Source organism: Rhinolophus ferrumequinum, chromosome 26, assembly GCF_004115265.2.
Source record: "Rhinolophus ferrumequinum isolate MPI-CBG mRhiFer1 chromosome 26, mRhiFer1_v1.p, whole genome shotgun sequence".
Classification (NCBI taxonomy): domain Eukaryota; kingdom Metazoa; phylum Chordata; class Mammalia; order Chiroptera; family Rhinolophidae; genus Rhinolophus; species Rhinolophus ferrumequinum.
In genome coordinates this window covers 15,782,427-15,808,535 of record NC_046309.1, presented here as the reverse complement: position 1 = coordinate 15,808,535, position 26,109 = coordinate 15,782,427, and the positions used below count along the sequence as shown (strand labels likewise).

The 26,109-nt window shown below is 42.3% G+C and overlaps 1 long non-coding RNA gene across 1 annotated transcript in view; it reads right to left on the bottom strand.

Annotated features, from left to right (window-relative positions):
• The window catches only part of LOC117018315 (uncharacterized), a 166,646-nt gene that overhangs the window by 50,068 nt on the left and 90,469 nt on the right, over positions 1-26,109 (bottom strand). Inside the window, exon 5 of the long non-coding RNA XR_004422213.1 lies at positions 5,976-6,032. This is a non-coding gene — a long non-coding RNA (uncharacterized LOC117018315). The remainder of the gene's footprint in view (positions 1-5,975; positions 6,033-26,109) is intronic.

Here is a 26,109-nt window from a genome sequence, read left to right as displayed (position 1 = left end):
GGGTTAGGGGTACATTTTCTGCAGTTAAAAAATAAAGGATGATTCACTTGTGTATCAACCTAGTTGGTCAGCTTCTAAGAAAGATACAGCTCTTGGATACAAGAATAGTACTGTCTGCCTTTACAAATATGACACTTTTTACTAGTGGTATTACATCTGGGGACTTTTTTTGGTGATGACGCTCATTTTCCTGGCCTATTTGTCATGTGTCATTAACTGAACTTGGGGCCAAGAGCATTCGTTTTCCAGACAGCCATCCATCCAGATGAGAGTACTAGCTGGTTGTGGGAATTGGATTTTTTAAAATTGGGATGCTAAAGGATCTATGGGGTGGGGGAAGAGGGGAGTCAAATGCAAAACTGTGGCCTCCGCCAGCACAGTGTTCTAATGTTGTAAGTTCATGGCCAACACTAAAATGGCTTCGCTTCCAGTAGAAAATCACGTGGACGATAACCTTCTAAACAGGCGCATTTTGTTTACTGAGGGAATCTACCAGAGGCCTCCCTAGAATAGAGAAATTAGGGGTGTTCTACACACAGCTGAGAAAGACATGCAAGTTCTCAGGGGGCAACTACTGTTCGAAAAGGAAGTGGTTCAGGTTTAAAAATTATCCCATAAAACCTCCATCACCATTGAGGCAAAGATTGGGCCTCTCCCTCCCCCCGCCTCCCACCCCTGTCTGTGCACGTGTCAGGCTGCCCCAAATCTCATAGAGTGGAAAAAAAAACAGTGCCCTGGGTAGGAGTAGGCTTCGCTTTCCACTACATTTTGCTAAGACACACACTTTCCAAGTAGTGAGTTAAAAAACAAAGGACAAAAACAGACTGAGGTTTAAGGCTCATTTTTGAAAATTATTAAAGTGAGGGGAACCCTTTCAACAATGAACATGTAACAGCAAATCACCCTGTTGTGCACGTTAAAGAGTTTATAATTATTATTTTCAATTATACCTCAATAAAAATGAAAAAAATCACTAGAACTTCTGGCTAAGTAAGTACTAGCTACCTGTCAGGATCAGTGTTGTCTGTTAATAGCTCTGGCCTTGTGCAAAGTCCCATCAGCTCTCAGAAACCCAGTTTCCTTATCTGTAAATTGCAAAGGTTACAGTAAATGTCCTCTATCTAAACCTGCCTTTCAATTCCAAATTCAAATGCTCACATTGAAATTATTTAGTGACTTATGTCCTCCTTCAAATATCTTTGATCTTAATCCTACACTAATTTCACCTTCCCCCCCCCCCCAAAAAAAAAAAAGGATGGGAATAGTGGGGGAGGCGAGTCAGGAGGTTGTCATCACAGATTCAAGGGTTAACTGCCTGCTTAGCCCTGGATGTTTGTAGTTTTAAGGGTAGGCAAATGAACCCGAATCTACAATGGAAATGTAACAAACCCCCTGCATATTAATTCTAATCTTTGCCAATATTTGCCACATATTTTAAATTACAGAAATTTTCCTCTTTCACAAATACGTATTGAACCACTTCCAAATCCACTGCAAGCTACTGTGCCCTCTAGAAAACAAAGAACACAAAGCCAAAACTAAATAAGAAAAGAAGTTACTGTGAAAGGAAAATTTGTGATTAGCCATGCTATTGTTCCTTTCCATTAAGGTGGCAAACTGAAAATTGGCTATACGTATACATTTATTTGCCCCTTCAGTCAGAGGTGTTAGGATTTATTTTCTTCCTGTTACTGATGTACACATAGCCCAAATACTGAAATCCTTTGGAATCTTATCTGCCGACAAGGTCCATTTCCTACTGAAACAGCAACATACATTATGTACAACTGAAAATGCCAGATATTCAGGAAATATACCCAGATATTCATGTTGGTTACACAGACTTTGAAGAGGAATGCTACTTTCGATGTGTTTTTAAAAAAACATATATTACACTGTCCTGACCCTGAGGGACTGCACAGTAGACCATAAATTGCAAATATTTATTTTAAAATATTTATCAAGATTATTCAAGTAATGCTCCAAACTTAGGAAAATCTGAGTTATTTTTTTTTTTATTCTATTACCTCCTCTTTGGGTAAGTGGTATTTTCCTTGTGTGACGATCACAGCTAATGAACAATGCAAAAGCAAAAGCTTTGTTTGGAACCTTAAATATGGAGGCAACATGCCTTAGACACGTAGCGTACGGTTCTGATGAGACCATGGTCGTCGCTGATCCCCAGTAGGGGTTCGATGACTGAGTTCTGTCACGCACTCACCTCACTAAGCTTTCTTAGATCGCGCACATTCTGTGTTACTGAGGGACACCAGTATCTCCCCTCACGCTCTTCACCCAACGCTTCTTAGCACGTAGGACTCACTGACTAAATCTATCATCATCATTGTTTTCTCTGCCATACAAGTTATTACAAACATATGTAAGTCAGATCAAAACAAATCCATCCCTAACTAGGAGACACAACTAAAATAGTTTACTGAGTGTTCCACTGAGTATTTTTTGTATGCGGCAACAGCAGTAGCACCGACAATGAACCAAGCGTTTCATTTATCTTATTTCACGACACAAACATGAATACTTGGACTTGAGTATTATCAAGCACTGAAGCTCAAAACCAGCAACCCATACCGCACTGTTTCTTTCTTCTTATTCTTTAATTCACGCTTTTAAAAGTTTAAGTGCTTCGCTACCTCATGTGACTTCTCACACTTTTCAGGATCAACCTAGGTGACTTGATAAAAATGAATAAGAGCTTCCATTTTCACTTCAGTTTCCCCTCTTGTAAAATGAATACAGGAAATGACCAGAAAAATTGGACAAGTATGAAATATGATTACAAATACATATTGCATCTTGTTATTAAACTCAAACACAGTATTTCACGTTTCCAAATACTGCTTAAATGGTGCCAGTCTCCTGACACCATTAAAAGTATCCCTTTCTGTTCTGCCATTCTCTGAAGCCAGTACAATCTTGTCCAATGATACTTAAGAGTTTACTTTTTGAAATGGAGGGGAGAAAAGACAAATCCTGATGAAGGGGAACCATGGCGGGGGTACAGAGTGAGCTCCCTCTCCTGTATCCTCTAAAAGTTGTTGGTTTAAGGGACTAATATACCCATTCCGGTGTTTTTCTACTGGTTTCCAGGCATGTCTGTGTACTAGGAGTAAATAAGGACAGAAAACCGGGGTATGCTGTCTCATTTATTGCCCATAAAACCCTAGAAACATTCCTCAAAGATAGGTGAATATTAGTTTAGTTTTGTTTAAAAGAACCATTTTGTACATTATAATCTTTAAAATGTGTTGTATGCACTGAGTATCCTTAGATGTATATATAATTATGTTTCCTTTACAAACTTGCCACCGAAATCAATGAGAATTTTGCTTAAAATAAGTACTGCACAGAAATCACTATGCTATTCTAATCAGGGCTTCAAAAATAAATAAACAATAGAGTTTAGATTCTTGTTTTTTTCCAGCACTAGACTTACCACTAGAGAACCAAATATATCTCTCATATAACAAACCAAGCTGCAAACCTACGCTGTTTAAAACTTAAGTTCTTAACTCTCTTGGAAGAGTGACCTATCATTTCTAAAAGTTTTCAATGGATCCTGGCTTGTTGGGTGCTTTACTAAAAGATCATTTTGTAGCTCCAGTAAGAACACATGAAAGTAAGGAAGCAAGTTTCACCACGACATCCTTTTGCCCCATTGGATATCAGTTTCTTGAATGGGTGTTATGGTGTGAATTCGTTTCAGTTCATTACATGCTGAGCAAGAAACTGTAAAAACGTTTGAGGAGATTTGGTGAGTGACTTCAGTGTATCCCAATATATATGCTTACCTGTGTACTATGAAACTTTAAGGTCCTAAAAATGACTCTGCGACAGACCTCGGGACAGAAAAACAATGCAACACTGCATTTGGGCCAGCAGGTGTCTCTCTGCAGCCCGTGACACCAACCAAAAAGACACCAACCAAAAAGACAAGGACATAGTGACAACCCCTCCCCCCATTACTATAATTTTGTGGACCAGTAAGGACATGACTCCTGAGATCAGACTGTCGAAACAGTTATGTTCCTGAGAAATTGAATATGGGGATCTAGACAAATAGAGGAATTAATGAAAAATAAGTTACTTTTTTGAAAATTATATTTAACATGCAAGACCTGACAGTACATAAGAATCTACTTCATTCAAAATGGTAAATACAATGATTCTTGGCTATTGGTGAGGAGAGTATGGTCCAAGTTCAAATAGAAAGAAAGTTGAGGAGTGAGTGGTGTGTGAGAAAATGGAAACCAAGTCTTAGTTACAAAATGAAGGAGAGAGTTTGCCCATAAGAATTAAGTTAAGGCAAGTTTGAGGGGGTTTTAAGGCATAGAGACTTGTGCACGTTACTACAGAAGATGGAGAGGAAGGCAAGATAGCAGGTACACCTACCACAGCATAAAAACACTGCAAGTTTGTCAAAGTACAACTGACTCGTAGGTTATGAAGAGCATTTTGTAGGTTTTGAGGAGCAGTAAAAAGAGAGAAAAACAGTCATGGGGATGTAAAGTATAACAGAGAATATAGTCACTAATACTGTAACAACTACGTATGGGGACAGCTGGGGACTAGACTTATGGGGGGATCACCTCATCAGTTATATAAATGCAGTCACTACGTTGTACACCTGAAACATAATATTGTGTGTAAAATAGCATTGAAAAATTTTTTTTAATTATTTAAGAAAAGAAGAGAGAAAAAAGAAAACGTGGTAGAATACAACAGACCAGAAAATGCTATCACAATTCACATATAGCAAAGGTATTATTTCGGGAAACCACACATCCGCATGTACAAATGTGTGCACTGTGTCCTAATGTAACACGGATTCCTTCCCTTGGGTTCCGATAAAAAGGTTTGAAAACCACTGATAAACTGAATGCCCCACCAGTGCCCATCTCTCTCACGTTAATGATATCATTTGTTACGCCACCAAACACAAAAGTCACTTCCATAATCCCAGGAGAAAAACATGCCAAAACAGAAAACGACGGAGTATTTAAAATAAACTCCGTAAACTGGGAAACAGAAGTCAGAGTGAAGGAAAATAACATGATAAATGCCAACTAGAGAAATGTCTAACTCTATGAAATCAGACTGTGGGCCCCACCCCCGGCCTTTTCTCTGCACCCTGCATAGAGCGTGCTGATACCTCGAGGGAGGTCTCCCCACAGCCAGGTAAGAAAAGGCAGGAACTGGTACAGACCCAGAGAGATGGGAGGCGGTGAGAGGAAAGGTGACAGGTTCAACTTTGTGATCTCAACGCCCAGCACAGTACTCGGCACGTAACATGGCCCCTGAAACCATACATACATCTGTTGAATGTGTCGGTAGGTCTTAGTAACACCGCCAGTTTCACGACACGACGTTAGTGCCTCGGCAGGGTCAACAGTTTGAAACTTCTTATTTCAGGTTATCACAGGTCATCACTGGAAAATGTGAGCACTGTGCTTTGAATGCCATCCTGTCTATCGTCACCATCCACAAGCCATTTCAGGGGTTATCTGTAGACTGGGCCGTTTCCCCAAATGATAAGAAACCGTCTCCTCGAGAATTTTAAAGAAGCTTGTTTTGTTTCAAAATTGAAACTGATCTGACACTTATAAGGTCATCACGAATGAGTGCTCAAAACCAAAAATGAATGGGAGTTCGAATTCTCAGGGTGCTCAAAGATTAAAAAATTCAGTTTCTCAGGCCCCTATAACAGGTCACAGAGAGAGAGCCTGCTAGAACTTACCAACGATGTTCACACCTGCTTTAGGAGCAAAGGGTTTGCTTTTGTTGGGTAGTTTTTTGGTTGTATGACTGGTTTGCTTTGGGCTCAGGTACATTTAAAAGAACTTAATAATAGCAAATACTTATATAGTATTTACTATGTGCCCTGTCCTCTTCTAAGAACTTCACAAATATTAACTCGTTTAACTAATGTATATACAACCCCTCCTAATTTCAGTTACCTGTGCAGTGGTTTACTCTGTTCCATGAAAAGTACTTCTGTTTCTTCCTTTTTTCTCCTGCAAGAGATGAGAAAAATATTGTTCGTGAGTAGTCACAAATGCACAAGTTTTGTTATCATTGTTTCGTATCTTCTGAACTCAAGAGTACCAAAAGGGCTTCATTAAACTCAAACTATTTCAGCTGCCTAACTTTACTGAGTTTCTAAATAGAACCATTAAGACACTATCACTGTATGCATAGATAATAAGAGATTTGGAAAACAAATACTTTATGGTTTCTAAAGAAATCAACATGCCATAATAAAAGGTGAGATGCATAGGGAAACAACTCTTCTTTACTCTGAATCCCTCTGCATTTAATACGCCTTTTCAAACTACCTCGCAAATTCTTTTTCAGGTGGGCTGTACCTTTCCCCCACTGGGTGAAATAACTGCTGTTCTAAAGATAGATGTAGCTGTCTTTGGTGGATGTAGCTATTATAGATTTACTTTAAAATTTATTTAAAAGATCATGGAAAATTATCATCCAAAACGAGGGTGCTGGCTAGGAAAGATGGCTGTTCAGGGAGTCTCTCCCCAGGTAACACTGACCTCAGGGGAATTCACGATCTGTGTCTGGGTTCTGTCTCTTAAACTCTGCTGGCTCCAAAAGTCTATTTCCCAAAGGTTCCAGAAATAAGCGTATTTGTCAATACTCACAAGACAGTGATACATAAGGCTATAATGTCTACATATTCATTTATAAGGAAAAATATAATTGTCAGACAGCCTGGGAACTTGCTCCATTCAGCTTGACCAGTGTATTCACATTTTGTCAACAAATATTTCCTGAAATCCCAGGTATAGGCACGTTATAGGCGGGTTAGAGATCAAGACACATCAACAGGAGATTGTTCAGTGAGCACACGAGAGCAATCACAATCCAGAGGCCAACGTCCTCCGACGTTCTCCAGACAGGTGTCCCTCCTCCTCCACCATCATTTTCCTAGTCTGAACTGCCACCGTACTGCTCCTAGACGAACACAAAACACTGCTAGCTCTTTCCCCAGCTTCCACTCTTTCTCTCTTCTAGTCTGCTATGTACAGTGTGTCCAGAGCAAACATTTAAAAATAGAAAACAGACCATGGCTCTGTCCTACTGGCTACTGGTACCCCTTGAATGCTCTGCCTGGGTCTTATGAGAAATACCCGAAAGCTGACTGTACCAGCCTTCCGGACCTCTCCGGCCCCCATGGAGCACCGCTCTTCTTGCAACCCTCACACGTCAGCCACTCGGGTCTCCTTTTACTCCCTTGAATGCACAAGATCCCTCAACACCTCAGAGATTCGCACACCTTGTTTCCTCAGCCTGGAAGGGAACGCACACACTGCACCCCGCCCCGCTCCGCCCCTCCCCAGCACACACAGGCCCAATAACCTGCAGATCCTAGCTCAAACGTCACATAACCCCAAGACTAGGGCCAAGCTCCCAGAGCCCCGCGAGCTGCTCCTTTGTAGCACTTTCACAGTTTATAATCACACGCCTGTGATTATTTTATCTACACTGACCTCTCACTAGACTCTAAGAAGCTCCATGAGGGTGGACGCCGTGCTCATTCTGTGAGCTCACTGCACAACAGAGGAATTCCAGAGATATTGTATTGAATGAGTAATGGCTTTGGGCTATGAGACTCGGTCGCATCCATCACTCAAACAGGGATAATTCTGCTAGGCAGACCACATGGCTTCCACGTGGGTTCCAGCCTCCCCAGTGTGCCAGCAATTAGATGGGCACTGTCGCCATTCACTTCTGGAACGTTTTTGTTTCCTAGACTTCCACGGTCAAAATAAATCTCAAGATACTAAAAGAGAAACAGTGCAAAGTTCGAGATACATTTGGGTAGCAACGCTGCCACCAGGACTTGTGGCAGCGGGTTACTAAGAAACACTATAAACAAAAAGGAAAACATAACTTGTGGCCAAAGGAAGCCCTTGAGGAGACAACACTGGCAAACAAAATATACATGCACGCAGGCGTGAGCACACACAGACCCAAAGCAGTAGTCCTCAGAGGACGGGGCGTCAGCTTGCTGTGGGATGTCACCACAACCACGGGGCTGACAGCGCGCAAGTGTGACGATCCCTGAAGGAGGCTCCATCTCCTCCATCCCCTCCTACCCGCCAGGGCCCGACTCTGTAGGCCTGGCACACAGGAGACCTGATGTGTGCTAACGGTGTTCTCCCGTTTGCCTTACAGATCAACAATCAACTGGCATTCCCTGACTCACTACGGAGAACTGCTTCAATGGCTCCCAGCTGTGCTTAATAATTTAAAGATGTTCTCCTAACATTTCAGTCCCCTTCTGTGATGAGGATGAGAACAAAACTGGTAGGAGAAAGTCCCACAATGCCCCTGACTCTAAATTCATTCAACGAATAGTATGCACCTTGAATAAGCCAGGCATTGTTCTAGGTGCTGTGGACACACACTCAAGGCAAAACCCTCCCTTCTCAAAGATGGCACATCTTTGAGATCTAGGAGAAGACAGACAATGAATATATAATAAGTAAAATATAAACTATAACAGGTATGTGAGTGGGAGGGGCTTAAATTTTAAATAGGTTGGCTAAGGAAGCCTCACTAAGAGGCTGACATATGAGCAAAGACCTGAAGGAAGTTTGGGGAAGAGTTACGTAGGTATCTCAGGAAAGATAGTTCCAGACTGAGGGATCAGCAAGTGCAAAGGCCCTGAGGCAGGAGGGTGGCCTGTCTGACCTGGGCATGCAAGGGAGACAGGTAGAAAGGTAAGTAATGGGCTTCTTAGGGCACTGTAAGGTTTTGGGCTTTTATTCCGAGAACCACAGAACACAACTGAGGCTCTGTGCAGATGCAAGAATGATCTGGCTGCTGTGTTGAGAACAGATTGAGGAGAGGGCAAGGGAGAAAGCAGCGAGTCCAGATACTATTACTGGAACAATCCAGGCAAGAGATTACACTGGCTTGGAGGAGAGTGCAGCAGTGACAATGCTTCTAGAATGTTGATGGATTCTTCATGGAACTTGAGGGCAATGCCCTGGGATTAACTCTCCTTTAGTAATTTTCATCTTTTTATCATGAAAAGGGCTTTTTGTTTGTTTTAATTATTACGTTTACAAAAGAAACAGTGGATTTTTAATCTACTGTAGAGGTACTATACAATCGTCACAGATAGTGGAAAAGATCAAAACAGAGCAAAAAAAAAAATCTGTGCATCAGATTATAAAGCAACTAAAGATAAAAGTACTTGCTGTAATGGCCCCCACTATGTAGTAGCATTTTTTGGTTTACTTTGAAAAGAAAAGGCTTCCCTAGGTAAGGAGAAAGGTCATTCGACACATGTCACCATGATAGTTAAAGACTCTACTTAAAAGGTTTCCCACCTTAAGGTCTAGTGACAGACAACAGGATAAACCCCAAACACAGGTATTCTTCCGAAAGAAGGCTTAGGCCAGTATGGTCTTATCCTGACAGTCGTCAGCGGTGCCAGTCTGAGTTCACCCTGGAGGAAGGCTCGGCTCATCCGTCAAGAAATCCACACTTTTCTGCACCGACCTTTTTCCCCTGAAACCCGCAATCATAACATGATATCAAGTAAAAAACAAAACAAAAAAAACACACGAACGTGATGGAAGTCTAAAAACATTTTAAATAAAGTGCCCTTTTAATTCTCTGCTCTGTGAATTAATAAGGAAAAAAAAAAGTCGGGAGATCCTTGCCTGGAACTGCCACCATGGAAACCAGTCCCTCCAGGGCAGGGAAGACCGAGCACCTCCTCTGTGCGGAAAGCAGACCACTGTCCTGCCATAAACAGGACGTTGCCGTTTAGTCAGACACGATCAGGTGGCCTGGTCTCTAGCTGCCAACAAAATTAAACTCTGATTCTCGACATTTAACACCTAGGCCTTGGAGGTCTTACTTGTTTAGCTTTTCTCAAAGTGCGTGCGTTCGGACAGGCAAACCATCCACGTGAATTGGGTACGGTCATCACCCACTAGAGCTGTGCTCTCCAAACTTCAGTGTGCACAGAAATTGCCTGGGGATCTTGTTAGCACGCAGTTTCTGATTGGGGTTGGGGCCCGAGAGTCTGCATGTGTCGGAGGCTCTCGAGCGGTGCTGACATGGCTAGTCTGCAGACCACAGGTTGAGTACTATGGTAGACTACTTACCATGCTCCCTCCTTCCCCGCAACCCCCGTACATACCACTGACAGAGACTGAAACCACCGCACTCAAGACATTGTTTTATACTGAAAACAAGACTTTGCCCTCCGTGGTATAGGACAATAAAACCCTAGCGATCAGCAGTCTTTTCTGAGGCGTCCTTAGCTGACTGATTAGATCTGAAACTTCTACTTGAGCAACCACATGAGGTTTTCTGTTTTTATTCTCCCTTCCCTTTACTCATGCCCTCCCCATGGAGAAAGAAGTCTCTGCCCAGGACCACGCTAACAGGTAAGCTCCAGCTTCTGCATAAGGTGCATAATTCCAAAATTACTGAATATTTTCCATCTCATTCTTTTTTTTTGTAAAGAGGCTCTAACCCACAGACCACCCTGGCTTAGTAATGGGCCAAGCCTTGCTTCTGAGCTAAACTCAAACTGGCCCTGCTGACAAAGTATGGAATTTTTATCCACAACTGCTTGTAGCTACCAGCTTATATCAATCATTAGCCTTGGAGAATCTCTCTCTAGGACCCAATCCCTCCCACTTTCAGGCAGAGGGATCTCCTATTACACATATGGCCAAATCTCTCCTGCAGAATATAACCAATCTTTTCTAATTACAAAGAAGTCATTTGAAAATGTAAACCTGAGCTATAGAACATGCCTCGCTCGACCCTTAACTTCGAGCTATTTTAATATTCCACGAGAGTGTATTTCTTTCTTTGCTTCTAAAGTGTAACAGTGGTGAGATTGCAAATAAATATGTAACTGTTTCTCTAGCACATGTGTCCTCAACATACGTGTGAGAAAGGTCTACTTTTTGTTTCTCTAAAGCCCTGAGACCACCAAAAGGCGACGGTATGGTGAGAAGAGGCTGAATGGTAGGAAGCAAAGCAGAGGCTGGACTAACACCCTGACTGCTTCCCACCCTCGAGGGTCCGGTACAACCACAGGGAGGAACCTGGCAGAAGGCGGCCAGCAGGTAAGAGGGTACAATGGCAGTAACTGCTTTGGAGATCTTCAAGATCAATCGAGGAGATCACAATCACCTCTTTGTAGACTCTGAAAAGACCAACTGGAGTTATCACTGGGTTATATTCAGGACACAAACTATTAACCAAACTCCATTAATGAGGAGCAACAAGGGTACACACAGTTTGGGGCAAGATTCAAAGCAGGGACACACCACCTACATATACAGGCATGAGGCAGAGAGCAGCCAGACTCTCTGTGTGACCCCTTTGGCTTGAACCCAAAGATAAAATAGAAAAGGAGAGGGACTTGGCATAGTATAAGGAAATACTTTCTAACAAAATACGCTTCTCAGCCACAGAACTATTGTTTTTTGATTTGTTTTTTGCATAGTCCTGAGCTCCCATCACGACGAGGCAGCTTCCCCCTGCCATGGCAACTACGCCAGGCTGCACGCTATTCCCTGAAGACGGTGTCACGACACTGCAACCTGAGCATTCGGTGCCTGGGACGCTTCTCAGCGAATGCTGCGCTGTCTCCCTCCTGCTGGGCAGGTGGAGGGCCTGCTCCTCGCCCAGGTACGCTCACACACCTCTCCCCTCCCCCACCTGCACCCCCTCACTTACTGCACACTCTTAGGCTGTGAGGCCTACGGGGGCAGGGTCATGCGGTACTTGTCTGTGTAACGTGTCGACCGCAGTGACCTGGACAGAGCACGCAATGGATGAAAGTGAAGAAAGAAGAGGAAGGAAGTGGAGAGAGAGGAGATGATGCCTAAGTCGTCCTCTGTGATATATACTGGAGAAGGAACTCTGATACTGGGAAGGTCGTTTCGATGAACCTATTCTACGTAGAAAGATGCAAATTACCGTGACCTTCATTAGGGTTTATCATTTTGTGTATGTTTTCATCTAACTATGGTTAACAGCTAATTGTTTAGAAACAGTCCCAATATTTTGCTTTTATTTATGTAAACAAATATACATGACACGTGTACGTGTTATTTAATACAAATAATTTTCCTTATAGGTTTGCATGTTAAAAACCATCTTTCATAGTTATAGGGAAGCCTGCAAAAAATGTGCCCATGGCATTTTCCTAAAAGTGCGGAATAAGTGTATCATTAAAGCAAGTACAGGAACGGCTGCTGGCAAAACAGCCCAGCGATACTTGGTACGGTTTTTTGTGAAAACTCTGCATACAAGAAAGCAAACTGTATCTTCCAACTTTCCTAATTCATGAAAACTTTTACCCTAATTACTAAGTACAACTATGGGAAATTTTATTTTACCATTTGTTCTTGTTTTCCGAAGACTTTACACCCAAGTTGATCTGCTTTTTACCCCACCACTGGCCATTCTCAAAACATGACAAGTTCTGTGCTCTGTGGTCACTTACAAGAAGGGCCATTCTGAATGGGGACTTCTAGAGGGAGTGACTGACAGGTATATATACATCTGGGCACTACAAAACTATGCGAATAACAGTAATTACTATTTAGAAGGATTTCCAGAAAACACGTAAGCACCCTTCACGAAGAACGGAAGATGAGACTCGAACCCACACCTGAGACAATACAATGGTCCCACAGAGCCTGGCTCAGCAACGGAACCGGGATCCAGACTTAGCATCCTCTGTACCCTCTCTCTCTCCTTCGCCCCCCTCACACGACTACAAACACCTTCCCACTCTTACCTCCTCCACAGCTCGCTTCCTTTGGTCCCCCTTTCTCTCCTGCGCTGCTGCCTTGGGTGGCAGCACAGTGGTTTCTGGACCCTGTGGATGGCACCATCACAGCCAGCCCTGGCAGCAGTGGAGCAATGCCTGAGGGAGGCTGGAGGCTCTTCGCAGTGGGTGGCAGGGCCATTTGCATATGAACCACCCCCCCATTTCCTTATTATAGAGGAAAGCACTGTGGACCTTCTCCATAGTGAGGACGCTAGAGTCTAGGGGTTAGGGAAGGTCTTTATTTCATCTCCTGAGACTTCACAAGATGGCTTGAAGGTGTGTATTTCAGAAGCCATTAGGCAGAAGTCTTCTGGCCTCACCTCACATTCAATCAGACACCCTTACTTTAATGCATCTATTTATTTATTTATTTTTTAATTTCGTTTTCTCCTCGGGGATTTACCAGTGGCAGAAGAGGTGGCCTGGGCTGAGTGACAAGGGAATACGGATCTGCTTCAAGGTGAAAAAGGCCTGTGCAGGGCCCCGAGCACAGCAGTGCCGACCAGGCAGCTGCCCCAGAAGCAAACACACTGAGAACAGGATGTCTGGTGGTTACTCTTGATTTGAGGCTGTTTGTAGATAGGGTATAATTTTCAAAACAAAATCTTTTTTTCTTTTTTTTTTAAATTTTGCCAGTCCTTCCTTATATGTGAGCGAACCAGAAGGGAAGTAAAGTGGCGAAATTCAAAGTGGGTTTTATCGCCTCCAAAATTCCTCAGCCAGTCATGAGGGACAAGGGTGCTGCGTCCTGGGAAGACCCACGTGGGCTCTGACTCCAGGGCAAGGACTCCCCCCCAGACCAGTCCACCACCCTGAAGCCTGGTCAGCTTATTAGAAAGACCTCACCCCCTACTTACTATGCCTACACTAAGGCTGGCTTCCATCCCCTGAGAAGGAAACAGTGGAAAAGGAACGTGACTGAGGCTCCCTATGTCCCCCAAGCAGTTTTACAGTCGCCTTTAGAGGACCCCACAGGGTAGATTTAAACTGAAGGCTCAGCCAGGTCTAAGGACCTTCTGAGATTACCGGGGGCCGAGTACGACTCCACTCTACCCCCGACTGCTTCCCACAGGACAGCACCTGACACACATGTGCCTGTTCTCACACTCAGAAAAAGAACCCACCTCCTCTCAGGAGAGCACTAAACCAGGACAATGGGATTAAATGTTTAACAGGCTGAAAAGAAAAAAACATGCGACAAGCCAGACACCAATCACTCACTGAAGATCACACAGACCACATGTCCCAATGTGGCACGTTTCATGGGAACAGGAAAGCAAGCCCCTCTGCAGGGCTGTACTGAACCCTTCTCACCGCTCTCCCCGGGATGCAGGCAGGAGATGCCCCCGAGTCACTCCTGGTCTGCAGGAGCACCTGTGACACACCCCAGTGCAAAAGCAGGGGTCTCCATCCCTGGCTACGAGAACCAACAGAAAATTTCAGGTCGTTTCCAGAGCACCTTGCCAACAGACTTGGAAACTTGGCGTCCGTGCAGGGCGCCCTCCGGTTCATCACTGTACATTGTGTGTTGCCGTCCTGGGCTTGGGAGAAATGTGCCCATGTGTTATATCAAAGGACAAATAAAGGGCCAAACTTTAGAAAACAAACAAACACATGGGGAGTTGGAGAAAGGAAAGAGAAAAAAAGCATTTAAAAAAAAAAAAAAAGAAAATATTTGTTTCTCTAGAATTGAGAATGAAAAGAAATGACCGGAAAGTACTGGTGACACCACAGTTTCAGGCAAGAACAGAGAGTTCACATAAGCCTGGGTGTGTACTTGCTTTCATTCCCGCCCACCCACGGGTCCTGGGGCAAACAAATTCTTGGCTGAGCAGGTATGTGTGGGAGGCCTGATTTATTTTCCAACTATTAGAGCTTTGCCCAGAACTACTTAATCAGAAAACTTCAAGGTCATACATTCGAATATGATGTGATAGCCTTACAAAAAAATAACAGTTCTGGGGTCTGTGGGGCAGGAGGGTGGGGAGTGTGAAAGACAAATTAACCATCCTCATTTGGTCTAGCTTCTTATCCACTCTTACTTTATATATCTACTACATATTCTCAGGAAATCAGCAAACTGGAAAAACCATAGCTAAAAAAAAAATGCTAATTTTAATATAATGCTTACTCTATGACAGGTAGAATTCTAAATGCTGTGTGTGTGCGTGTGTGTGTGTGTGTGTTCGCGTGTGCACGCAAGCACGAGTACTAATTTGACCCTTAACAATCTTTTGAGGGGGTACCATTATCATCATCCCTAGTTACAGATGCACAGAGAGGTTAAGTGACTTGCTCAATGACCAACAGCACCTGCAGTATGCTGCACCCCCTCTTGTGCTCTGCTCTTCTTGCCCCATCAGAAAGGCAAAATTGTAACAAGCGCTCTTTTCCGTTATGGTCTATCTAATTGATCTTTCCCATGCAGTAGAGTTTTTTTTAAGCTCCTTTCCTTGCAAGAATATTATCAGAGCCAGTCCCCACCACAAAGTACACAGAGGACAGTACCCACCCTGCCGCTTCAAAAGCCATAGAAGCTGGAAAAGTCCCAAGGCTCAAACCACAATTTCCCTCACACACTGCCTGATCAGCCGCAGCTTTGATCCCTGTTAAAATGTAAAAGCTCTGGGTGGTGTACATTTTATGCTGTTATCAGTTTATAGGAAAAGTTACATTGTTATCTTTTTAAATACAGTTTCATGATAAGAACTTCAGGTGGTTTCCAGGTATCCAATTCACCTGTCCAGTTCTGACTTGTTCCCTGCTGGGGGCCTAGAAATCTTCAAAACCTGGCACATAAACAGGTGCTCAATATACCAGCGTGGGTGAACAAATGGATGAATGAACGGCTGTAATTCTGGCAGAGGCCTGGTGTACGGCAAATTTATGAAGCATGTAGGTATTAAAGGGGCAGACAATTTGGGCAAAATACCACTGAGAAGGTCTAAATCTGAACAAGTAAATCACTGTCTGATGGTAGTAACCTGGAAATAAACCTCAGGCACATTTAAATATATGAGAATGGTCCTTTCTGGAACTGATTAATAATGGAGTAAATTTTAAAATGCACATAGAGCTAATTCATTAAGGAAGAAGGAAATCTGCTTAAGAGGGTAGTGTTATCTACATTTTCCCCTAAAATTATACTCTCCCCAAAGGTAAAAGTGCTCCAGAACTTCATTTCTTCTCCCTAATATGCTCACATCCAAGTGCTACTCCTATACGTCACCAGGACCTCCTCATGTCTCCTCTTCCAGGAAGCCCTCCCTGATTTCCTGTCCAGAAGAGATCACCCCCAATCTGTACTCAAAGGTACTCTGTTCTTTCTTTGTGAATTTTACTGTTTTTCTCATTGACACTATCTACTTGCCCCCGCATTTATCGCTGTATCCCACCAAACATTCTTCCTGACATAAGTCAGGCATCCAGGCAATATTAGACTAATGTTCTTAAAAAGACTATGAAAGTGTTCCAAGGATAGCACCAACATCTGTTTCTAACGTTTATACATAGTGTAGGCATTTTATAAACTATAATTCTTTTACAAATGACACTGAAATGGCTTAGGTGCCAACTTCTCACTCACTGCAGGTACTATTACCTGGGTACCCCCCGCTGCTACATAGGGTCGTGGGCCAAAGACCCTGTCTGGGAGAGGTAGGCAGACCCCACAGTAGGCTACGCGGCCACCTGTATGTGCCACGTGGACTTATACGTGTGACACTGGTGAGGGACGTGGTAGCCCCGCCTCAGTCTTATGAAAAATCCTGGTGTGCACAGCCTGCTGTCATGCAGTCGTTCAAGCACACACACGAATACAAAGCCACACCCATGTGCGGGCTTCCACGGAGCAGCCAGGCGAGGCTCGGGGGCATCTGTGTGGCTCTGCTTTCATCGCAGTGAAAAGTCCTTTGTGATAATATCCTACTTGAGAGAGGGTAAATATTTATTCTAAGAATTAGATTATTTCCTGTATGACTTCAGATGTATGATAAGGAATGTGAGCAATTGTTTCCAGAGGTTTAGTTACAAGGTTACCGTTCTGAAACAAATATTCCCTACCTTAGACTGGTTTAATTGGAAAACATCCTGGGATCCCAAGGTAAGTAATGTAGAAACCAAACTCCAAAACCTCGTTACAACTTCCACATAAGTATCTATAGAAACAAGTTTTTAAAATAGTATGGATCTAAAGCAAAGGACACAATTTTATTTAAACACAGAAGCTGATAATGTGAATGCGGCTGTTATGCGGTTATCGACCCCTGATTTAGGATTTTATATTTTCATAACTGCCTCCCTGTTTTACTCACTCTGCAGGAAACATTATAAATGTAAACTTCAGAAAACTTACACTCGTAAAATGTCACTTAATCTGTTTTATATGGGAGAGTTTCATACAAGATTTCATTTGATGAAAGGATTTCCTGTCCTCCCAAAAGTTTGAAAACTTCTGTCAGTGTTTCACGAATACCTGTCTGTGGACCCGCTGTAGTAAACACAGATGAGCTTTTTTTTAAATGCGGATTCCTCGGCCCTTTTCTCAGTAATTCCCTTCCAATAGGTATGGTGAGCAGGTGAGAACCGGGTGTTGGGGGGGAAAAAAAAGGAGGAAACCACCAATCTAACCAACATACCACCATGTTCATAGAATTCTTGTTCAAATGCTTTGATAAAATTAAGACAAAACTTGTCAACAACGTACGCTTCATATATGAACTCTTTCACAAAAGGAAACAAAGTTAGTTTTACATTATTTGTCCTTTAGTAAACATAGGTTGACCTCCTAATACCATATACTTTCCTAGAAGTTCACAAATCATCTATTGAATGATACGTTTCACTGGTGATCAAATAGCCACAGCATCCACTTGGCATCCAGAATCCTTTGCTTTGCTTAGATTTCGGACAAATGTTGTTTTTCTCCTTTATTTGACCCTTTTAAAATTCTGCATGATTTTTCAAAAGTAGTCAGCATTTGGGGTGAGGTATTTGCAAGCTCCTTCAGCAAACCAGCCAGTCTGAGAACCATTCGTTTATACCAGTTGTAACTGGCAACCTCCCCCCACTGACGTACACTTCCCACGGGATGGCTGCAGCTCTGCACTCTGTGCAGTTTGAAAATCATTTTTCTTGCTTAAAAAGATTGGAAATAAAATAGCAGTGGAGCAGAATCGCAGCTTGTTGACGTGGAATAGAACTACTACTCTACGTTGATTTTTTCAGATAAGGGAAATACGTTGAAGAAACATACTCAAGATAGAACAGTCACTGGCAAAGCTCATGTTTCCAGGGCTTAGAGACCAAAGAGACCTAAGTTCACGTTCAGATTCTTCCACTCACTAGCCACAGGCTCTCAGCCAAACCCCGTAAGCCACGTGTCCTTGTATGTAAAAATGGGAATGATACCATCTAGGGTTGTTATATGAATTAAAATGAAGATATTTAACACGCATCTGACTCTAAGTGAGCACACAATAAATGTTAGCAGTAGTAGCTGTAAATAGTTTTATTGATTTTGGGGTGTTTTTTTGTTGTTGTTGTTGGTGTTTTAGGACAAAAGAGGATTCTCTGCATTAAACCTGGAGACCTCTGAGTTTTGAAGACCAAAGGAATTAAGAGGTTAGAACTCCCCAGAGTTGTGGGTATGAAGGCGGTGGGCTCGTGGGCTTGAAAAAGGGAGTTAACCCCTGGGACTGATTTTTCCAGAACTGGGAGAGAGGAAAAGGGTTCGGGTCCCCATGAAGGGCAAAGCCCTGACCCATTCACACAACTGCTGGCGTCAGGATTTCAGATGAAAATGGCTGGCAGGGTTCTTAGGGAGATGGTAGTGAATTCTGGTTTGGGGAATTCTGCAAAGACTCCTTTGGGGAGCTGGCCACGGTTGGGGGAGAGCCGCCAACGGAGGCTCCATTGGAGTGCATCCCAGGGATCCCAGCCACAAAAGGACGAGACCGGAAGCCCCTCTCTCCTTCTGAGAGGTGAGGAGTTCCAACAGTGACTCAGAGCAAATTTCCCACACACCCTGAGAAGTGGGAATCCTCACCAGATTTAATTTGATTTACAAAACTGCTGCAGGTCAGGTTCAGCCTAAGGTTGCAGAGCTAGTTACAGCCGATGTAGGATTCAAATCCAAGTTTGTGTGATTCCAAAGCCCTCACTCCTACTACCCACCCTGCCTTTGTTCAAAGCATGAGTTCCGCTGGCAATGTCTTTTTAGGTGGCGCTATTAGTACCTAATTTTCCAATGAAACGTATTTTCTAACTGAAAAACCGTTTTTGATAGGCCTATTTGGATGGGCTAGATCTAAGGGGCTGCCTTTACCGTGCTCCCCTGTAACGAGGATGGCTGCAAGAAAGAACACACTGTGGAAAATCTGTTTAAAAAAACAAAGCAGGTCGGACTTCCAGAGATAGGTTTAGACCCAATGTAAGAAACAGAGTCCTGGAGAAGTGAATGCAGCAGAGTAAAGAAGGAAGGTTCCCTGGTTTGGATGAAGCACAGAGGGCGACTCAGGCAGCCACTCACAGTTATGTTGGTGAAGACACCCTGATGCCATCTCCACCAGCACTTGGCAAAAAGCTGGCAGAACAGAGTGTCTGGCCTTCTGTATACCTTGGCTTCGAAGGAGAAGCTGATATAAGGAAGTCTTCTTGATAGCCAGCGATGAGGCTTTTGATAAGAAATCTCTGACGGACTAATCAATTTGACTCAAAGCAAAGAACTTTTTGGTTTTCAATTACAGCCATTAACAAAGGCCGGATTTACACACATGACTACATATTCCAAAGGAATATTCCAAATGCCATATACCAAAGGAAAGTGTTTTAAATGAACATGTGTTTCCTAGTTGTGAAATGTATGGCTTGAGCATGTGTGAAAAGATGCTGAAAGGATGCCTATTTGTCCCGCTGGAGGTCAGCGACAAAAGTAAAAAGCCACATGCCAGCATGTGCCGGAATGAAGCAGACTGACCGCAGCGGCTGCGCTAGGATGGAAACTTTCTGAGTAAGTTCACCAAAGCCTCGTTGGCAGACCAGTATCATTGTGTCACCTGCAGCTCATCACAAATGAAGCGCCCTAGGCTCCAGCCCAAAGCTCCCGAATCCCAGTCTGCATTCCAATACAATCCCCGAAATGTGCGTGCACATTCAAGTTTGAGAAGCACTCCATTCACTAAAGTGCAATCAGAAGTACTACACTTAAGCACAATCTGCTTTCTGTCCAGGAACCGTAATCATCTGTCAGAGCTTTCTCAGAAATTAAAATGTTCCTTATATATTTCGAAGGAACAGAAAGGCTATTACTCTCCCTGGAAAAATGACCTAATATCCATCAATCTGTAAAAGACAGACTCGAGATGATAGCGTCACAGCAAATAATTTCCTTGATATATTTTAATACCATGGATGCTTTGTTTATATCTTTGGTTTCTGATTGTCCTCAAACAATAGCAGCATCTAGAACTTAAAAAAAAAAATAAAAGTCCTAAACTAAAAAAAGAAAAATAAATTAGAAAATTCCTTCTCACCTCTTGCCACCCTTTCTCTTTCTGTAGCAAGTCATTAATAGTAAGTTAATGAATTCTTAAATATATTAATGGGGAGTTGTAGATGAATACAACTTGCAAAACAGAAACATACTTTTATAACAAAATCACATCCTCTACTCAACTGCCTTAAACTGCTTTCAATTCATCTGTTGTTTAATTTAGATTTCTAAACCTGATTTTCCTTAGAGCAAAGGACAAACTTTATTTTCTCTAGTGTTACAAGCCCAGAATGGCTACAAGTAAAGGGGAAGAATACTTACGGTTTACCATTTAAGTAATACTTACAGACATATAGCTATTTGCAAAAAAATAGTCAATATACCTTACCCAGACAAGAGTTAAGAAAGCTTAAATAACAGGAAAATCCTGTACTTACAAGTTTAAAACAAATTGTAAGTTATGTTTGGGTATGTACAGATAGATTGGGAGACCAGAAATGACCAACTGAATTATCAAAACAAACAAACATGTACATAATAAAAAAATAAAGATTACAAAAACAGCCAAAGGATCATCTGAATGCAAACTAACCTTAAAAAGTAGCTATATCAGTGAAGAGTTGTGAACTGTTCTACATTAGAAACTTAAATCATCCATTTAATAAAAATGTTTGAGTTACTCCTATATGCTAGTGAGGCATATTATTGTAGTGGTCCCTGATGAACCACTGGTAATCACATCCCATGTCATGCCCTCCCACACCAACTCTGAGCTGGACCAATGGGATGTTAGCAAGTATGATGCAAGTAGAAGCTTGATCAGCACTTGCGTAGTGGGGCTTGACATCTCAGAATATCCAATGATATTCAGCTGCCATTTATAGAAAACCAAGCAAAGCAGGTAGAGAGATCAAAACCTCCCTGCTGACACCTTCAAGGTGCTGGACATGTGACTGAAGCTATCTTGGATATTCCAGCCCCAACCACCATCTTGCTGCAACCGCTCTAGATAATCAGAGAGATCCGCAGGAGAATCACCCAGCTGAGCCCCAGGTTAATCCAGCATCTTCAGATGGTTTGCATACAGTAATAGGTTAACTAAAAAGAACTAGGAACTGTATCTGGTTTAGAATGCAGGAGACTTATGAAATCGAGAGTAATTTTTTTCTACTTTCTGTCACTGAGCTACAAAAGATAAGCTCATATTTAAAAGAAGATTTAGTAAGCTCAGATAGAAAGAAACGAAAGGTATCTCTTGCAAAGGACTTGATAAGTAATTAGTCTTAGTGATAAAAGAAAATCATTTTTTCCTCTATGAATACAGAAGTGGGGCTGAAATATCACTAAAGCAAAACCAACCAGAATAATACTATGGCAATCAAAGATCTTAAAGTCAGTTTTAAATGCTGAAGCATTAGAAGTTAGAAACATACCACAATCAGGGATGTTAAACCTGGGACTGAACTAAAGGTTTGATAACTACTTAAGCCTAGAAAATTGCACTCAGATTTATATTCCAGATCTGCAATTGCAAAGATGGAAGTGATGGAAGGCTGGAGGGAGGAAGGAAGATACTGCAAAAACAGAAAATAAATTTATCAGGGAGTTCCAAAAGAGTTGAAATATAAATTAAATGGTCTCAGGAAAGAATTATTATAATTTACTTGAAGTAATACTGTCTTACATGTTATCATATCATTTGGTATTTCACATTAAATCATTTTGTATCTATTATCTTTTATCAAACTGACAATAATTTCTGAGGCAGAGATTCTTAATTTAGGGGAAGAGGGTTTACAGATCCTTCTGAGAATCCAAAGAAAGGGAAGGGCCCCGGAAACACGGGAACTACATACATAGTTTTAAGGTGTACCATCTGTGAGTTCCAGGGTATAAACCTATGTCCTCTAGTGAAATAGGTATCATTAGCCGACTTTTGCTGATGAGTCAGCACAAGTGCTCGGACATCGAGTTACCTCAGATCACAAAGCTAGGAATGGGTGGGTCCAGCAATATGACCTCAGTGGTCGCACCACTAAACTCCGGGTTCTGATTTTGCTTTACAACCAAAACAGGATTGCTGAGCCTGAGGGAAAGGAAATTCTTCCCCATTTCCTACTTAACCAGGACAAGAAATGGAGAGGCACGTGAAAGCGGAGGAAGGAAAGGTGAACGGCCAGGAGAGACCAGCCCGTTCCCGGCCACAGCGTCAGCGACGTGGGCAGTGGAACCTCGTTCACGTCCAGATAGACCAGACACTGACCGATTCCAAAGTTCCTATCCTGGCATGCGATTTCTGCTAAACGTATTTCTATGGAGACTTCACCCTCTATTGTACAGCTGCAGCGCAGATGGGTTTAGCATCCTCCCTTGTGTCCCCGCTGGCAGAGCAGCACCCCTCGCCATCTCCCGCAGCTTCTCCTTGGAGCAGCAGAGGAGAGGGACGGACTACACAGCTCAGCCGTGCTCAGACCACTCTTAAACTTTCTCTGAGGAGACGGTGCAGTCACAGTGAGCCTTACTGAAGGACTCGAATGCATTTCTGTTTGTGGGTTTCGTGGCTTTCCTCACCGTGAGGGCTTCCATGCTCTGAGAGGAGTATACACCTTATCCCATCCCTTCCTGATGCACTCATCTGAGCCCAGATCTTTGTGTCAATTGGGATCACTAATGTCAACGTCAGAGTGCTGACCGGAGATTAAGGTCTGTACTTGAATTTGGATGGTACAGTGCCCAACCAGCGTAAGCCATTTGATTTTTTTTGGATGGTCTCGAATTACTTGCTTCTCGTATTCCCTATCTACTTCAAAGCACTTAGAAGAATCTATATACGAAAAGGACTTGTCTATATCCTATTTGATTATTTCACCATTACACTGAAAAGCTTCTTGCTGACATATCTTTAGGGACAGTTACCAAGTTACTTTTCCCCTTCTCTATACCCACGGGAAATACACCCAATATGGTGCTACAAACCACCACAGTTGTGAGTACTGGCGAAGTTGTTGCCAAGCTATTCTATCATTTCCCACGTCCCTGGGGGCAACTACCACACTTGGACCAAAAAGATTAGGCCATCCGAGAACTCAGACAGACAGGCACTTGGCATGTTCCTGAGGAAACTAGTGGCAGATCAGTAGAAATCTCCATCTTCCATCATCTGTCTTTGATCAGAAAGTTCTATTGTACAATAAAGTAGTTTTTAAAAAGACAAATCTTTTAAAATATTTATCTGCCTCTCTAGCCTCCAGCTCCATCCATTCAAGCCCTACCCATTCATTCTTCTAGTTTCTGCATAATTGCCACCTTTTGCACCAAAACTTCGCATAAACCACACCCTTTCTTTCTCTGAGAGAAAAATACGAACTCCATCTCCATCTCTACTGCCCCAGTAGTTTTCTACCTTGTATGGTTTCTACCATGAGTACAGGACCTGTGTGGTTTTGTCTTTCTTTTAGTGCTTAGCATCTTGCACACACAGTGGGGGCACGCATGTGCGTGTGTGTGAGCTTGTGTGCGTGCGTGGCCCTGGGAGGGCATGCAGATACACACCGAGATTTACTGAGCGTGCACTATGCCCCAGGCACTGTGTTTTATCTACCCTACCGCTTTTTATCTTTACAACATCTGTCTCTATCCAAAGTATCACCCCCATTATGCAGATTAGAAAAACTGAAATGTGGAGGGGTTATAGCTTGCCCAAATTCAAACAGCTAGTAAAGAGCAGAACTGAGTTTCAAAGCCAGGTCCAACTGATTCGAAGAGCCAATGCAATTATGAACAGCATTTCTATGCAAGTATTGTACTAAGAACTACAGGGAATCAACATGCATTAAATTCAGCAACTGTAAGTAAGTAAGTATACCACGAGGTAGAAAGTGACAAGTCCAAGAAAAGAGTTTGCGTAAATGCCAACCTAAGGATGTTCAGAGAAGTATGCAGTCACCTTTCTCGGACGTGGGGTGGGTGAGTGGAGAGAGGTGGGAGGAGAATTAAGCTAATCATGGAGAAAAGAAGATAGCACTGAGTTGTGACATGGATTTAGACAAGCAGAGATGAGAAGTAAAAATATGTTCAAGATAAAACTGGGCTGCCCCTAGTATTCTTCCTACAGCAGAAAAGTGGACTAACAAATCACTTCAACAAGACTATCCTTGACAGCAAAGACCATTCCATAGACTTGTGTGTGTTTTTTTTTTTTTACGTAACGTTAATTCTAGAAACATTCAACAAATATTTACTGATGGAGAAAGGATAGGAGAGGGGTTCATAATATTCCTTATATTTCGTTAACTCAAACACACTGTTCCACATGCAGTCTGCTTTTATAATACATGTTAATTAAACCCCCTTCCAATCATTAACAATCTTTCATTAAGTTGTATGTGTTCTCTACCTTATCATAAGTCTTTAAGTGTATTTCATATTCACAATGACCAGTCCACATCACTGACCTATCAGTTGGCTCTCAAAACTAAGTACAAAGGTATTTTAATCTACTTATCTGTACATCAAAAGATTTTTTTTTGGAAAACATCTTTATGTTAAAAAAAAATAATAATAAGGTCAAATTAACCAAAGGTGCCCATCCACCTAAAAGAGAAAACAGGAGCCTACATGCAAAACAACATGATAGAAATATAAAGGCAAGTTTAACTGTCACAATCAAATAGCAGATCCACTTGTAAAGGAAAACAAGTGTTCCTCTAATAAACACGTTACCAGACAAAATTAGCCGGTTGTATTATGCCTAAAGCAATGAAAACGGGTTTCCTCCTTTTCTTCTCGTCCTTTTCAAGACAATGTCACAGTGAGACTTTTTTTTTTTTTAATAACATCCATGCTTGTGACAAATGTTTGCCACTAGTGGGGGTTGCGGGGGAGAAAGGAATCAAAAGGTAAAGAAAGCAGAAAAGAGAAACAGTCAGACGCCATCTGCTGACAAAAAGGGAGAAGGAAAAAAGAGGAGAAATTTGAGAACACCACTTCCAGACTAGTGTGTTGGAGGGAATGCAACAAATCTACTTTTCACTCATCCTCACGAAATAGAAAACGTTACTATGAATATAGATGAAATACGTGTGTTTTTTTTACTTTTGTATTATTTCCTGTCCTAAAAGTGACTGTTACTACGAAATTAAATGATAAAGCCCCCCATTCCTCCAAGGGCAGACCATTTTAGGCATTAGAGTTTTGCACGGAATGAAACAGAAATATCCCAACATATTTCAGCTTATCCCGGCAGAGCCAGCTAAGGGGTCATTTCTTTGGCCCTAAGTCATCTAAGTTTTAAGCAAACCTGGGACGGGAGAAGACTATAGAATACTAAACAATGAGCCTTCATCATCCGAATTTTACTGGTTTTTTTTTTTTTTTTTTTGATCTTCAAAAAACTGTGCCCCTAGTGAGTTTGATCTTTTCTTATCCACAAATAGGAGGGTGGGCATTACTTACCACTGATTACAAGCTAGTCAAGCAATATATCGGTCACTCATGCTAGGCTACAAAAAGGCATAAAAGCTTGTATGTTATTTAGATATGAATCTCCTGAAGGGCAGCTATGCACCAGAGGACAGGGTCACCAGTGGACATCACTGTGGTTTTAGAGCTACAGCCTGTCCTATGATGTTCTTATTTCCCTGTACTTGGGGTTTGCTGGTTTACAACACTGATCATTTCAGGCATTTAACGTACAAAAACACATTGCTTTCACTGACTTGTTTTGTCTATATACCGCTTGATTGTTTTGCCGTTAAACAGA